This window comes from Triturus cristatus, chromosome 8, assembly GCF_964204655.1.
Source record: "Triturus cristatus chromosome 8, aTriCri1.1, whole genome shotgun sequence".
NCBI classification, from domain to species: Eukaryota; Metazoa; Chordata; class Amphibia; order Caudata; family Salamandridae; genus Triturus; species Triturus cristatus.
This window is the reverse complement of record NC_140591.1, coordinates 1,594,367,299-1,594,382,175: the sequence shown is the minus strand read 5'-3', so window position 1 is coordinate 1,594,382,175 and position 14,877 is coordinate 1,594,367,299.

Sequence of the window (14,877 nt, the reverse complement as noted above, 5' to 3'; positions counted from 1 at the left end):
TACCCACACAAGTGAGGTACCATTTTTCTCGAAAGACCTTGGGGAATGCAGAGTGGGTGGAATTTTGTGGATCCTCGCAGATTCGAGAACTTTCCACTAAGCTACTGCCCCATCTGCCTCCTGGGTGGAGCGGAAATGCTGTGGCATCTTTTTTGCAGGGGTGGGGGCATTGGCATACACATTCTGGGCAACCCCCACCCTGAACTTTTGAAAAAAAATACCTGGTGGCTAGGGGGCATTCTGTCCTACCCCAGGGAGGCAGATAAGGGGATACTGCCCCATCTGCCTCCCGGGGGGGGCAGAAAGACTATCATTTTTTGGAGGGTTGGGGCCTTGACATGCCCATTCTCAGCAACCCCCAACCCTACATATATAAAAAAAAATCTCTGGTGCTTAATGGGCTTTCTATCCCCTGGGGGGCAGATCAGGGGCTATTGGAAGGCTTTGGCATGCCCATAATGGGCAGCCCCCACCCCTAATTTACATCATAAAATAAATCCCTGGATTTTAGTGGGCTTTCTGCCACCCACCCCAATAACATATAGCAATTAAAAAATCTCTGGCGTCAAGTGAGCTTTCTGCCCACCCAGGGGGGCAGAAAGGCTGTAATGGTGACGGGGTGGGGTCATTGGTGTGCCCGTTTTGGGCTGCCCCCACTCTAATTATATATGGCAAAAAAAATCCCTGGTGTCAAGTGAGCTTTCTGCTCCTCGGGGGGGCAGAAAGACTGGAATGTTGTGGAGGCAGGGTGGGGGCATTGGCATTAGGGGTGGGCGGAATTTGCGAAATCCACTTTCGCAAATTATCACGAAAATGTTAAAAATTATCGCAAACACGCGGAAATATCCCGCATGTTCGCGAGATTTTCTGCATGGTTGCGGCTCGCCAACTTACCCATGTGGTTGCTCGCGGGCGCGGCCATCTTGTTTTCAGTTGTCTCGCGGTGCATGATCGCGAGAAGAAAGACATGATCGTGTGACGCATGACGTCACTGCGGGCGCGAACTGTCGCTAGACAGCGCAAATGGCTAAAAACAATACAACATCTCATGGAGAACGCGACCGGATCAAGAAAACTTGTCGGCGAACGCAGGGATTCAGGTAAGGCGACCGCGCGCGCGCGGCAATGTATTATTTTACAGCGCGAGCAAGAACCAAATTATCGCTAAGCTGTGGAATGCAGAAATTTTGACATTTTCGTGCTTTCCGCGGAACGCGAAAATGTCAAATTATCGCAATTTCCGCGAACGGAACGAAATTTTCGCCCAGGCCTAATTGGCATGCCCATATTGGGCAGCCCCCACCCTAATAACTTAAAGCAACTAAAAAATCCCTGGCGTCAAGTGGGCTTTCTGCCTCCGCGGGGGAGCAGATTTGGGGCTAATGCCCTCATCCGCACCCCAGTGGGGCAGAAAGACTGAATATTTGCAATTTTTGGGGGGGGGGTGAAGGCCCTTGCCCAAGGGGCTGCTCCCCCCTCCTTGGTGTCTAGTGGGTGGATCCCTGCTTGAGGTTCGCCCTCCTGGGCGTTCCCGAGCAAAAAGCAGCGACAAAACTACACCTAAAAAATCTCAACGACGAGCCAGATCGGCAATAAGACCACAAAACCGGCAAAACGGCACGTTAGCAGCAGGAAATTAACACCTGCTCTGACCTGGTGCAAAGTTGGATGACAACCTGTACCAGAAAAGGGGGGCTCTTGTAAAAGCCCTTCTGTCCTCCCCCTTTTGTTAATAGATTCTTAGCATGGGCGACCCCCGTAGGATAATTTATCTAGGTTACCAGCCTTGCCAACTAAGCAATAGCTGGCCCATTGCACTGCAAACTACAGTGCCTTACCTTTCTCTTCCTCTTCTTGTCAGCTTTGTCCTCTCCTACAATGGAAGGTGCAGTAGGACTAAGCTATGACGATGACACCATCACAGACATCCTTAGAACACCATCGCTCTTGGGAGTGAACAGTAGCACTGCCTCAGGAGGACAGTCTGACGATTGGACCTCCATAATGACACTCAAGAAGGAATGGCTGAAAGTCACAATGCATGGAGCCATTATGACTGAATACTTGCGGGCCAATATCGCCCTAATGGCTTAGTCATAAATCTACCACCCAGGCTATTCCTGGACGACCAGGCCTGCAAGACAGACTGGTCAATGATCCTATGGAAATGTACTAGAGACCTCTTGGTGCTGATCATCAGCACAGAGAAAAGGATAGGCGATGCTATCCTAGCGCGTATTCAGGCTGCTGAGAACACTATCAAATCCACCATCAACAACAATAACATTTACAAAACCAAACTCGCTGAGATTAACAATGAAATTACAGAGAGTAGAGAATTCTTACTCAAACAGAAAATCAGTAAATTACAAAAGGATATAGCCAAGTTCGACAAAGAGAAGATCTTTCCTTTTCTTAAAGCTGACTATTCTGCTTCTAGAACAGGATACTCCACAGATGAAGACTCTAACAACAGTAGAAGGGAATCATCTAATAGTGATTCGAGTTCTGGCAGTTGGAACAATAAAAACCAACGGAGACAGAACACGAACCCTTACATTCCTCGAGGAGGCTTTGTCCCTACCCCTAGGGTGGACAAATTTCAGGAAACTTGTGAAAAACAACAATTCTTTAGGAAGATAAGCCTAAGAGCATATTTTCATGACCACACACCCATTGAGAGTGAGGACTCTGGGTTACGCAATCCATCTACCTTCACTCCAACGAATAACATGGTCTCCCCAGAAGTATTGACTTTTGAAAAGGCAGTCAAGAAAGAAATGGTTACAATACGCCCCACTGACACATTACATAACCTCTCCAATGCTGAGAAGTCTGCAGCAAGGGCCCTTGCGACAGCCAATAGTATAACTATTAAACAGGCAGATAAGGGAGGTGCAACTGTCATACAATCCACTGTGGACTATGACAAGGAATGTCAGAGACAATTGGCTGACCAGAGATATTACACCCCGATCACATTGGACCCGACTGAGAGACTAAGGACCACCATCACCACTATGGTGGTCGAGGCCGAGAACAACGGCTGGATCACAAGGAATGAGGCAGAGTTCCTGTCCACAAAAAATCCAAGGACACCGTATTTTTATACGCTGCCCAAAATTCACAAAGGAACTACACCAACCCCGGGTAGGCCCATCGTATCCGGGATCGGCTCAATCCTTGAGCCACTTTCGAGGTTTTGTGATCACTTTTTACAACCCTTAGTGAAGCGAACACCCTCATATGTTAGAGATACGACTGACATCCTCCGCATTTTAGATGAGACAGAAACCACCGAAGAGATAAACCTCTTGGTCACACTAGATGTGGAGGCTTTATATACAAATATACCTCAACTAGCGACCCTAACAGTCATGGAGACGGCCCTGTTAAGAGAGGAGTGGACATCACCAACACTAGTGTCCTTTATCATGGAATGCGCATCTCTCGCACTCACTAAAAATTACTTTGAGTACCAGAAGAAACTATACCATCAATCCCAGGGTACTTCCATGGGAAGTACCTTCGCGCCGAGTGTGGCCTGCCTCTACATGAATGTATGACATTGTTCTGCATTCTGTCCATCAACTCTTGTTTTTGCATTTGTCACCCCGAGTGGGAAGGGTATGCCCAGACATGGGTCCCGTGCTCTCCATGCCACTGGAATCAAGCTATCCTGGCTGAAGAGGGGTGAAACCCCGAAACCGGTCCTAGGATGCTTGTTTCCAGTCCAGGGAGCACCTGGCTTGGCAGTTCGGGCTGGACTGTACCCATGAGGTACAGGGTCAAGACTGATTTGCATATGGCTGGGTTCAAACTGGAACGGCATGTTGAGCAAAACAACTATGGATTTAGGCCCAGATCTCTGTACTGGGGTGAATGTATGATATTGTTCTGCATTCTGTCCATAAACTGTTGTTTTTGCATTTGTCACCCCGAGTGGGAAGGGTTTGCCCAGACGTGGGTCCTGTGCTCTCCATGCCACTGGAATCAAGCTATCCTGGCTGAAGACGGGTGAAACCCTGAAACCGGTCCTAGGATGCTTGTTTCCAGTCCAGGGAGGACCTGGCTTGGCAGTTCGGGCTAGACGTTACCCATGAGGAACAGGGTCAAGACTGATTTGCACATGGCTCGATTCAAACTGGAAGGGCAAGGTGAGCAAAAAAACTATGGATTTATGCCCAGATCTCTGTACTGGGGTGATGGGGTGAATGTATGACATTGTTCTGAGTTCTGACCATCAACTGTTGTTTTTGCATTTGTCACCCCGAGTGAGAAGGGTATGCCCAGACGTGGGTCCCAAACTCTCCATGCCACTGGAATCAAGCTATCCTGGCTGAAGAGGGGTGAAACCCCGAAACTGATCCTAGGATGCTTGTTTCCAGTCAAGTGAGGACCTAGCATGGCAGTTCGGACTGGACTGTACCCATGAAGCACAGGGTCAAGACTTATTGGCAATGGCTGAGTTCAAACTGGAACGGCATGGTGAGCAAATAAACTATGGATTTAGACCCAGATCTCTGTACTGGGGTGAATGTATGACATTGTTCTCCATTCTGTCCATCAACTGTTGTTTTTGCATTTGTCACCCCGAGTGGGAAGGGTATGCCAAGACGTGGGTCCCGTGCTCTCCATGCCACGGGAATCAAGCTTTCCTTGCTGAAGAGGGGTGAAACCCCGAAACCGGTCCTAGGATGCTTGTTTCCAGTCCAGGGAGGACCTGGCTTGGTAGTTCGGGCTGGACTGCACCCATAAGGCACAGGGTCAAGACTAATTTGTATATGGCTGGGTTCAAACTGGAATGGCATGGTGAGCAATACAACTATGGATTTAGGCCCAGATCTCTGTACTGGGGTGAATGTATGACTATTGTTCTGCATTTTGTCCATGAACTGATGTTTTTGCATGTGTACAGCAGACACAGCCATGTCACCGCAGGCAGCGGGTGAGACCTTGCACTTGTAGCTTTGTTGTGCCCCACTCAATACGTATGAGGAGTGAACTGGGCTGGCATACACCAGTCCAGCATGGGGGTGTGAATGATTATCCAGTGGCTCTGGGTGTGGTTCAGTCCTGGAAATGTGCAAAGGCATGTGTCTCAGTCGCAGTGTGTGTCTCCGTTGGGGAGTGTAGGTGGTCCCTGATAGGACTCAGACACCCGAATATGTGATTTAGTTTGGCTTCCATGAGGTAGAACCCCACCCGCACCGGTTTTTCCACCCCCTTCTGGCGGTCTGATACCTGGCCTGGGAATGCGATCTGTGATTCGAAGGGCTGCTGGGAGCCAGCCGTGGTGGTGGGTGCCTCCAGCTGTGTGGTCTGTGCAGGGGCTGGGGTATCCTCGATGCAGCTGGGCTGCCCTGCTCCTGGAGGTTGATTGCATGAGCTGTCCATGAACTGTTGTCGGGCGTCGGTGTTGGAAGTGTGGAGGTCCTCTTCACCTTCACTGTAGAGTTGTCTGGTCTGCTCTGCTGGAGGTGTTGTTTGTCCCTCTGCAATGTGAAGGGGAGATACTTGTTGACATTGTGTTAGCATGTATGTTGACGCATTGTTCAAGTTTACATACAGACTGCATGGCCATGTACATCGTGACTGTTTGGGAGGAGTGGACTATTTGATGGGGGACAGTGGAGATTTGGACTACATGACGTAGGTGACGTTGTACACATACCATTTCATCTCACAGTTTCCAGCTATGTCAGATGTGATTGGTCATTTTCTACGCACAAGCGGACCCAGTTGTGTCCTCTGTTCTGCAGTGTAGGTGTTGCACTGTATACCACATTGTCGTCCATGTGGATGTGCTCTTATTGCTATGTGTGTGTGCTGGATTGTGGGAGAGTTGCCCCTGCAGCTTTGAGTTTGCTGCCCCTTATCCCTTGGAGGCAGTGTGCCTTTGGCTCTTGTGCTTTTAAGGTGCTGTGCTGTTGGCGACTTGTGTCATTTGTCTTCTTGGATGGTTTTTGCACTCTTGTGCATTGTTTGTCTGAAGATGTGTTTTGACGTCATGAATTTTAGGAGCACGTGGATGTGTCAGAGTGTGACCTGCTCCTTTGCGGATATGGTCCACACTCAGCCACCTCAGTCTCATGGTGTGCACAATGTCATGGTGATTGTACTCCAGCCATGCGGCTCGTCATGTAGTGTCACTTGCATTGTCGATGTGGCTCACAAATACGCATCTTTGCTGTGTTTTGCATGGGTGCATGTGTGTGTTGTGGAATTGGTGATGTGGGGGGGCCCCTTTGGGCACATGGTGGACGGGGGCCTACATGATGTTTGTATGTGTGCTGTAGTGTGCCACGGAGATCAGGGACATGACCCAGGGTCATTGTATGTGAGCGGTATACTACACGTCATTGTGCATGTGTGCCATTGTGCCCGTAACCCCCTTAACCCCAGTCCCTGCTCGTTACTCACCCTGTTGATGTTGTGTCAAGTCATGTCCAGCTGTATTCGGACTCACGACTCCTTGCACCATCTCCACACTGATGACTGTGGCCGCCATTTGCTCCAGCTCCTCCTGTGGCGCTGTACTCCCACCTCCATTCGCCGTTGCTGCCTTCCTGTTGGCAGCAGGTTTCTGCTTGGTTTGGCTTTTCACATCTTGCCAGTCCATCTTGGCCTCCTCAACACTCCGACTGCATTAAAAATGGAATGCCATTTTTCTGTCTGTTTTGCCAATGACACGGCTGAGGTGACGGACAGTTGTCGTTAGTGTTCTGGCACCTCCGTGACGACGATCCGGTTGTCATGTGGACTGTACCCCGTCTACCTCTTCCTCTTCTCCTTGGCCTTCCCTGAGCCCGAGGTTCTTTGCTTGTGGTCTGTGGGGCTTAACTCCTTGCGTGCGGGTTTATTTCTCCCGCTGTGCGGGAGAAATAAACGGCATTCGCGAACACAATGGCTCCCGTCCGTCGTGCGCACACGCCCACCGTAATGCACGACGGCCGGGAGATGTCGTGCACACACAAGGGGTTAATAATAAAGAGAATGAGAACATTGGAAGCTTGTATTGGTGAATGGAAGCACTCTTCCAGTACTGAGCCTTTCTTTAATGAAGAAAGCTATTTTCAAGAGAACACATTAGTACATGCAGTTGATATTAGTGGTTGATGTCATGAGGCGAAAGATAGCTTTCCCATTCCAATGGAAAAATGGTTCCTAGGAGCATAGAAGAAGTAATAGTTGAAGAAGTTCAAGGGAGGTGTATGCAAGCTCCTGTATATAAGTGGGATTGTAGCTGTTTTTGCACTTTTCCACAGGAATCTATTGACATATTATGACTTTGTTTGTGGGAATATGAAAATAAAAGTGTTAAACAGAAGATTAAGATGTTACAAGGACTAGATTCATTTAAAATAAGAAAAATACTAAGTTGCAGGGTCATTCTCTGGCTTGTCTTTCAAGAAAAGTGTGTCAAAGTACTTTTCATCATTTCGGAATGTTAGCTGTAAACCACTTTAAAATGTGGAAGTTAGTAAGGAGACTATAGAAAAACACCTGCATTATGTTTAAGTGAAATGACTACAGCTCTTTTGCATGGTTCTGTATCAGATGTACAGAATGTTTCTGAAGATGCACAGTTTCATTTTTTGTTTCTGAAGAGGAGTGTAGAGAAACTGAGAGTTTGATAAGTGTAGGTGTTTAAGAACAGGAAAAAGAGATTAGTATTGATGATTTTGCAGAAGTAATTACAAAGTTTAACACAGTTTCCACTGAAAAACGAAACATAGGGCCCGATTCACAGGGGTAAACTTACACTTTTGTGTAAGTTTACTACTTTTCGGTATTCACAAAGGTAAACTTAGACCAGAATGCCTACCTTTACTACTCTTTGGTATTCACAAAGGGAAGCTTAGGCCAAAAGTCTACCTTTACCACTTTTCGGTATTCACAAAGGTAAACTTAGACCACAAGTCTAACTTTACTCTTTATTGATATTCACAAAGCTAAACTTTGAACAGAAGTCTATACTTTACTTACCTTTGTGAATACCGAAAAGTTGTAAAGTTAGATTTTTTGACTACGTTTACCTTTGCGAATACCGAAAAGTAGAAAAGATAGACTTTTAGTCTAAGCTTAGCTATGTGAATACCAAAAAGTAATAAAAGTACACAAAAGTGTACATTTACTTTTGTGAGTCAACCCAATAGTTTGTATTTGTTGCCGACGTACTCACTATAGGGCAAACTAGGAATGCTGATTTATATTTAAAAAGTGAAAAAGAAAACAATAAGTAGTAGCAACTTGTTTTTTATTTGTTTGTAGAGGTACAATTTGAGTTGTCCAGTGATCATGTAATATCGAAGTACTGTTACAACAAACTAGAAGAAAAAGAAAAACGCCAGCTAGAGCAGTACATAAAAGAGTTGGTACCTATTCCTCAGGAATTAGCAGATTTAAACACATATGAGTCTATTCTCATCCAATCTGTACACCAATTCCGGGCCATAATTTGTATAGAGCCTAAGACAGGTAAGCTGACACCAACAGATTTACAAAAAGGTCCCAAAGGAAGAATTGTGTACTTGCCTTTAGATTTTAAGAAAAATATTGAAATAGTTCATGTAGAGAGAGAGGGAAATGAGCCAGTAGTTATTCCAGTAAATGGTGTACCAACAAAGAGTAAAAACATATGGCAAGAGTTTGTAGATATTAATAAACTTCAAAATTCTACATTATACCCGGTAAAGAATAATATTTATTATAAGAAAGTAAATCTTGATGAAGAAGTAACATGATTACAAGATGAAACACTAATTTCAACTGGCCAAATTGAAAAAGTGGACAAATCCATGAGTGAAGAGATTTATGAATATTATACAATACATTCTCTCTATTCAAAAGAAATCATAGGAAACAGTATTGAATTATTTCAAATGAAAAAAGCAAAGGGAGCTCCCATCAGTGTATGGGAAAAAATGTTTAGAAGCTAGTTGTTCTCCACAGCTATTCCTCACTGGAGAAAGTGGACGATTTGATGAGTGAGCTGTACCGATTCCAGCATAGATTGTGTTGTGAAGATCAAAAATTTCAGCAGTGCATTCCATTTATATTTCATCTTCTGTTTCAAAGTAATATGTCTGCACATTTATATGCAGTAAACCATATATTAAAAACAGGAGTTTATCTTCAACATGTTTCTGCAAATGAGGTCATGGACAAAGTTGAAAAAAGAGATGAAAAGTTTTAATTTCAATGAATCAATTTGATGGGGTGCCAACGTTGCACCAATGAATATTGGTATCGCCGTAATGGTGAACTTAAATGTATGTTAAGAAACCTAGGTACACCTACATGGTTTCTAACACTTAGCTGTGCTGAATATGCGTAGGATGATTTACGTGAATTCCTACGAGAAGCAAATTCAAATATGAAAAATATTGAACTGAAGACAGCTGGAGAACTCTGTTGTTTCAATCCTGTAAATGTCTGCAGATATTTTAACCATAGGCTTCAAGCTATGATGCCATTTATCGGCAATAAAAGCGTTACACCGCTTGGAGAGGTAACTGATTTATTTTGGTGAAAAAATATACCAAGCCACAGGTGCTCCTCAGATACACATGCTATTATGGATAAAGAATGCACCAAAATTTGGAACAGATAGTGATGAAGCGGTTCTGCCTTGCATGTGTATTTCGAAGAGTGGGAGGGGAAACCACTTGAGACAACAAGTTTTACGGTTTCAAAGTCAGAGATGTGGGAAATACTGTAGATGGAAATATAAATATAAAGCAACATTGTATAAAAAATGTCATTTTGAATTCCCACAACCTATAATTTATGAAGGAGTAAAAACTTTTTTTCTCAGCAGTAAGACATACAATAACTCAAAAATCTCCCAAGAATACATACAACTTAAGAAGAACAGAAACTTCAAAGTACATTAATGACTGTAATCCAGTCATTTTAAAAATGCGGAATGCAAACATCGATATTCAGTTTGTTGCAGGCAGTTCAATTGCTGTTGTTCAATATGTCACATCATATATTACAAAATCTGAAAATTCAGAAATGAAATAACTGTAGGAAGAAATTTCTGTACAAAAAAGTCTCAGCAAGATATTGTACAGCTTCAGCTTGAAGATGATTTTCCGTAGAGAGATAAGATCTTGCAACTGTTCGGCTTGCTTGAGCTCATCCAGTTTGTATTCAAAGTCAAGAGGAATCATTTGGATACGTCTAGGTCTAGCCTCTGCATGAAAAAGAGTATTGAAATATTTTCCAGATATCCAATACTTAGCACAATGTGAGCCAGAAAGCACTGACATTGTCAAAACTAATATGTTGGATACATACTATCCCAAATGGAGTCCACATCTTGAAAACCTATGGCTGTATGAAATTCTTCAACATCATAGGTTTAAAAAGAATGTTAGAGAAAATATAAAAGAAGAAAAAAATGCAGTAATTGGATGTGATGGATGTTTAGTGAAACATGTCAAAGGGTATCTTATTAACCACAGAAAACCGAGTAGTAAAACTGCAGATATAAGAAAAGGTTTCTATTTAGCACTTCTGCAACTGTTCAAGCCTTTGTATAGTGAAACAGAATTACTTGGAGATTTTGACTGCTATGAAGATTCTCTTAATGCAACTAAAGACAGCATCCAGTGTATATGTTTTCCAACGTACGTACAAATGTTAAATGGTGAGACGACATCAACATTGCCTATCAAAAAATGTTTTGGGCCCTTGCCTGTCGCGGGTACTTGGGCCTCCCACACAAGTGAGGCACCATTTTTACCGGGAGACCTGGGGGAACACTGGGTGGTGGGAAATTTGTGTGAGCCTGGTGCTGCCACAACTTTCCCACACAAAAATGTGTGAAAAAAGTGTTTTTGCAGCTAAAATTGAGGTTTGCATGGGATTCTGGGTAAGGAAACTTTGAGGGATCCACGCAAGCCATACCTCCCTAGAAGCCCCCGGGTGTCTAGTCTTCAGAAATGTATGGGTTTGGTAGGTTTCCCTAGATGGCTGCCTAGAACCGGGCCAAAAACCCAGGTGACCCCCCTTGCTAAACCAGGTGGTTTTGAGATAGCCAATTTTTATGTCGCCTCACAACGTTTTGGGCCCTTGCCTGTTGCGGGTACTTGGGCCTCCCACATAAGTGAGGCACCATTTTTAATGGGAGACCTGGGGGAACGCTGGGTGGTGGTAAATTTGTGTGAGCCGATGATGCCACAACTTTCCCACACAAAAATGTGTGAAAAATGTGATTTTTTTCAGCTAAAATTGAGGTTTGCAGGGGATTCTGGGTAAGGAAACGTTGGGGGATCCACGCAAGCCATACCTCCCAGGAAGCTTCCGGGTGTCTAGTTTTCAGAAATGTATGAGTTCGGAAGGTTTCCTTAGGTGCCGGCAGAGCTAGGGTTCACAAACTACAGCTAGGCACTTTGCCAAAAAAATATAATTTTTTATTGCGAAATTGAGGTGTGACCACGTTGCGTGTTGCGCCATTTCCTGTCATGGGCACTAGGCAGTGAGGTACCATTTTTCTCGTAAGACTTTGGGGAACGCGGGGTGGGTGGAAATTTGTGAATCCACGCAGATTCCGGAACTTTCCACCACAGAAATATGGGGAAAATGTGGGGTTTTTTAAAATATTTTAGGTTTGCAAGGGATTCTGGGTAACAGACCCTGGTGGGAGGCAATCAAGTCACCCCATCCTGGATTCCCCTGGGTGTCTAGTTTTCAAAAATGTACAGGTTTACTAGGTTTCCCAAGGTGCCCGCAGAGCTAGGGTTCAAAAACTACAGCTAGGCACTTTGCCAAAAAAGGGTCATTTTTCACTGCGAAATTGAGGTGTGACCACGTTGCGTTTTGCGCCGTTTCCTGTTGCGGGCACTAGGCCGACTTGCACAAGTGAGGTACCATTTTTCTCGTAAGACTTAGGGGAACGCGGGGTGGGTGGAAATTTGTGGATCCACGCAGATTCCGGAACTTTCCACCACAGAAATGTGGGGAAAATGTGTTTTTTTTGACAATTTTTTAGGTTTGCAAGGGATTCTGGGTAACAGACCCTGGTGGGAGGCAGTCAAGTCACCCCATCCTGGATTCCCCTGGGTGTCTAGTTTTCAGAAATGTATAGGTTTGCTAGGTTTCCCAAGGTGCCCGTAGAGCTAGGGTTCAAAAACTACAGCTAGGCACTTTGCCAAAAAAGGGTCATTTTTCACTTCGAAATTGAGGTGTGACCACGGTGCGTTCTTCGCCGTTTCCTGTTGCGTGCAATAGGCCGACCTGCACAAGTGAGGTACCATTTTTCTCGTAAGACTTTGGGGAACGCGGGGTGGGTGGAAATTTGTGGATCCACGCAGATTGCAGAACTTTCCACCACAGAAATGTGGGGAAAATGTGTTTTTTTGACAATTGTTTAGGTTTGCAAGGGATTCTGGGTAACAGAATCTGGTGGGAGGCAGTCAAGTCACCCCATCCTGCATTCCCATGGGTGTCTAGTTTTCAAAAATATACAGGTTTGCTACGTTTCCCTAGGTGCCAGCAGAGCTAGTGTTCAAAAACTACAGCTAGACACTTCGCAAAAAAAGGGTATTTTTTAATTGTGAAAATGTGGTGTGTTGACATTGGGTTTTGAGCCATTTCCTGTCGTGGGCACTATGCCTACCCACACAAGTGAGGTACCATTTTTATCGGGAGACTTAGGGTAATTCAGATTTGTAAAGCAACTGTTATTACCTATTGATTTTTGATGCATTTCTGCCTTCCAAATTAAAGACTTTGTGTAAAAAAGAAGTCATTTTGAAAAATGACTGATAATTCTCATGCTAGTATGAGTATTCCCAATTTTGAAAATGTGCAAATATTTACTGTTTCTAAACTCTATCATTTGTTCACATTTCAGAAAAACATAGGTGTCTCTCATACCGATTTTTACATGTATACATTTTCCCACAATAATTGCTATATACCCGGAACATTATAAAAAACCATTGCAAATTGCTGCTCAGTTTTTGACTCTGGGTTCGTCGGGTTCTTGGTGAACCTACAAGTCCTATATATCCCCACAACCAGGAAGGTCCAGCGGATGTAACAGTATATTGCTGTCAAAGAGCTGTCATAATTAGAAGAAGTTACAGGTAAAAACATTGACACAAAAGGCTGTTTTTTCAACTAATTTTCAATTTTTCCCATATTTACCTGTTAGTTTCTATGAAGAAACCTTGATGGATCTACAAAATGACCCCTTGCTGAATTCAGAATTTCATCTACTTTTCTAAAATGTATAGCTTTCCAGGATCCATTATTGCTTTCACACCCATTTCTACCATTAACTGGAAGGAGGTTGAAAGCACAAAAAATAGCAAAAATAGGCTATGTCCCAGAAAAATGCCAAAACTGTGTAACAAATGTTGGTTTTCTGACAAAAGTCTGTCATTCCCTAAAAGCTGAGAAAATGGTGATTTCAGCCCCACAAACCCTTTTTTGATACCATTTGCAGAGAAAAACCCAGACGCTTTCATTTGCAGCCCGTTTTTCCAATTTCCCCCCCCCCAAAAACATATTTGCTGTATTTTGGCTAATTTCTGGGACCCCTCCAGGGGAATCTACAAACCCTGGGTACCTGTAGAATCCCCATGATGTTGGAAGAAAAGGACGCAAATTTGGCGTGGATACCTTATGTGGTTAAAAAGTTACAGGGGCCTAAGCGCCCACTACCCCAAATAGCCCAAAAATGGCTTAGCACAGGGGTGGAAAAGGCCTAGCAGCGAAGGTGTTTAAGAGATAAGAATTGGTATGTTGATGGAAAATGGTAAACAAGCTTTAGAAAGTTGGCTACTAAGGAACTTGTTTACATTTGAAAAAACAGCGGCAGAAGTAATGTATAATATGATTGTAGAAAACAAATCCATAGTTTGCCTAATGTCTACACTGCAAGAGTGTCTACATTTAATGAACAACTACTCACACTGGAAAAACAACAAATTCTGGAAATTAAAGTTATTGACAAAATCGAACACCAGGGAGTGACAATTATTCTTGCTGAGAAACTGCAGGCTAAATTGGATTCTTTAGTCTGCATCTAAAACTGAATGATTAAAAAGTATGTTACAGGTATGCAACAACTGTCAAGTAATGTTGTGGCGTAAATTGAATGTAGAAGATGATTAGTAAATGGAGCAATAGGAAAAGTTAGTCATTTTATAAAATTTCAAAATAAAGTTGGAATAGAATTTTTGATTATAAAATTTGACCAGATTAATGAAGTAAGACAGATTGGGCATTGTGTTGTATGATTTCTTTCCTTGTAAAGGACTGGAATGTTCAACAACAACAGTTTTCTCTGTCTCTAGTATATGCTGTAACTATTTACAAATCTCAAGGTTTAAGTATATTCAGAGATTTTTTTAAGTATCTGAAGTACTATGTTCAAATAGGGAATGGCATACATTGCATTGTCTTGAGTAAGAACATTGTCCGATTTGTATTTGATAGATTTTGATGAAAAAAAGATTAGTGCTGATGCAAATTGTGTAAGAGACTTTAGCCATTTGTGAAGACGTTATGCTCCTCATTTAGGTGGTAATACAATATATTAGAAACACATAATGTGTCCAAAACCAAAATATATCAAACATTAAACTGAAGTTCAAAATAAGAAAACAAGAAAGAGAAAGCTGAAGGCGTAAAGAAAAAAAAAGTGCAACGTGATGATGACATTATAGGATATCAGTTGGAAAACATTTCAGGTATCAACTGTATGCTAATGTGATTCTGAATGTAATGTTTCATTTACCAAGTCTTCATCATGAAATCATGGAAAACCATGAAAAAATATTCTGTTCTGCACTACATCATTTACTTCAACAGCTGGTAACTGATAGAAGTAAAATAAATACTGCTTCTGGCATT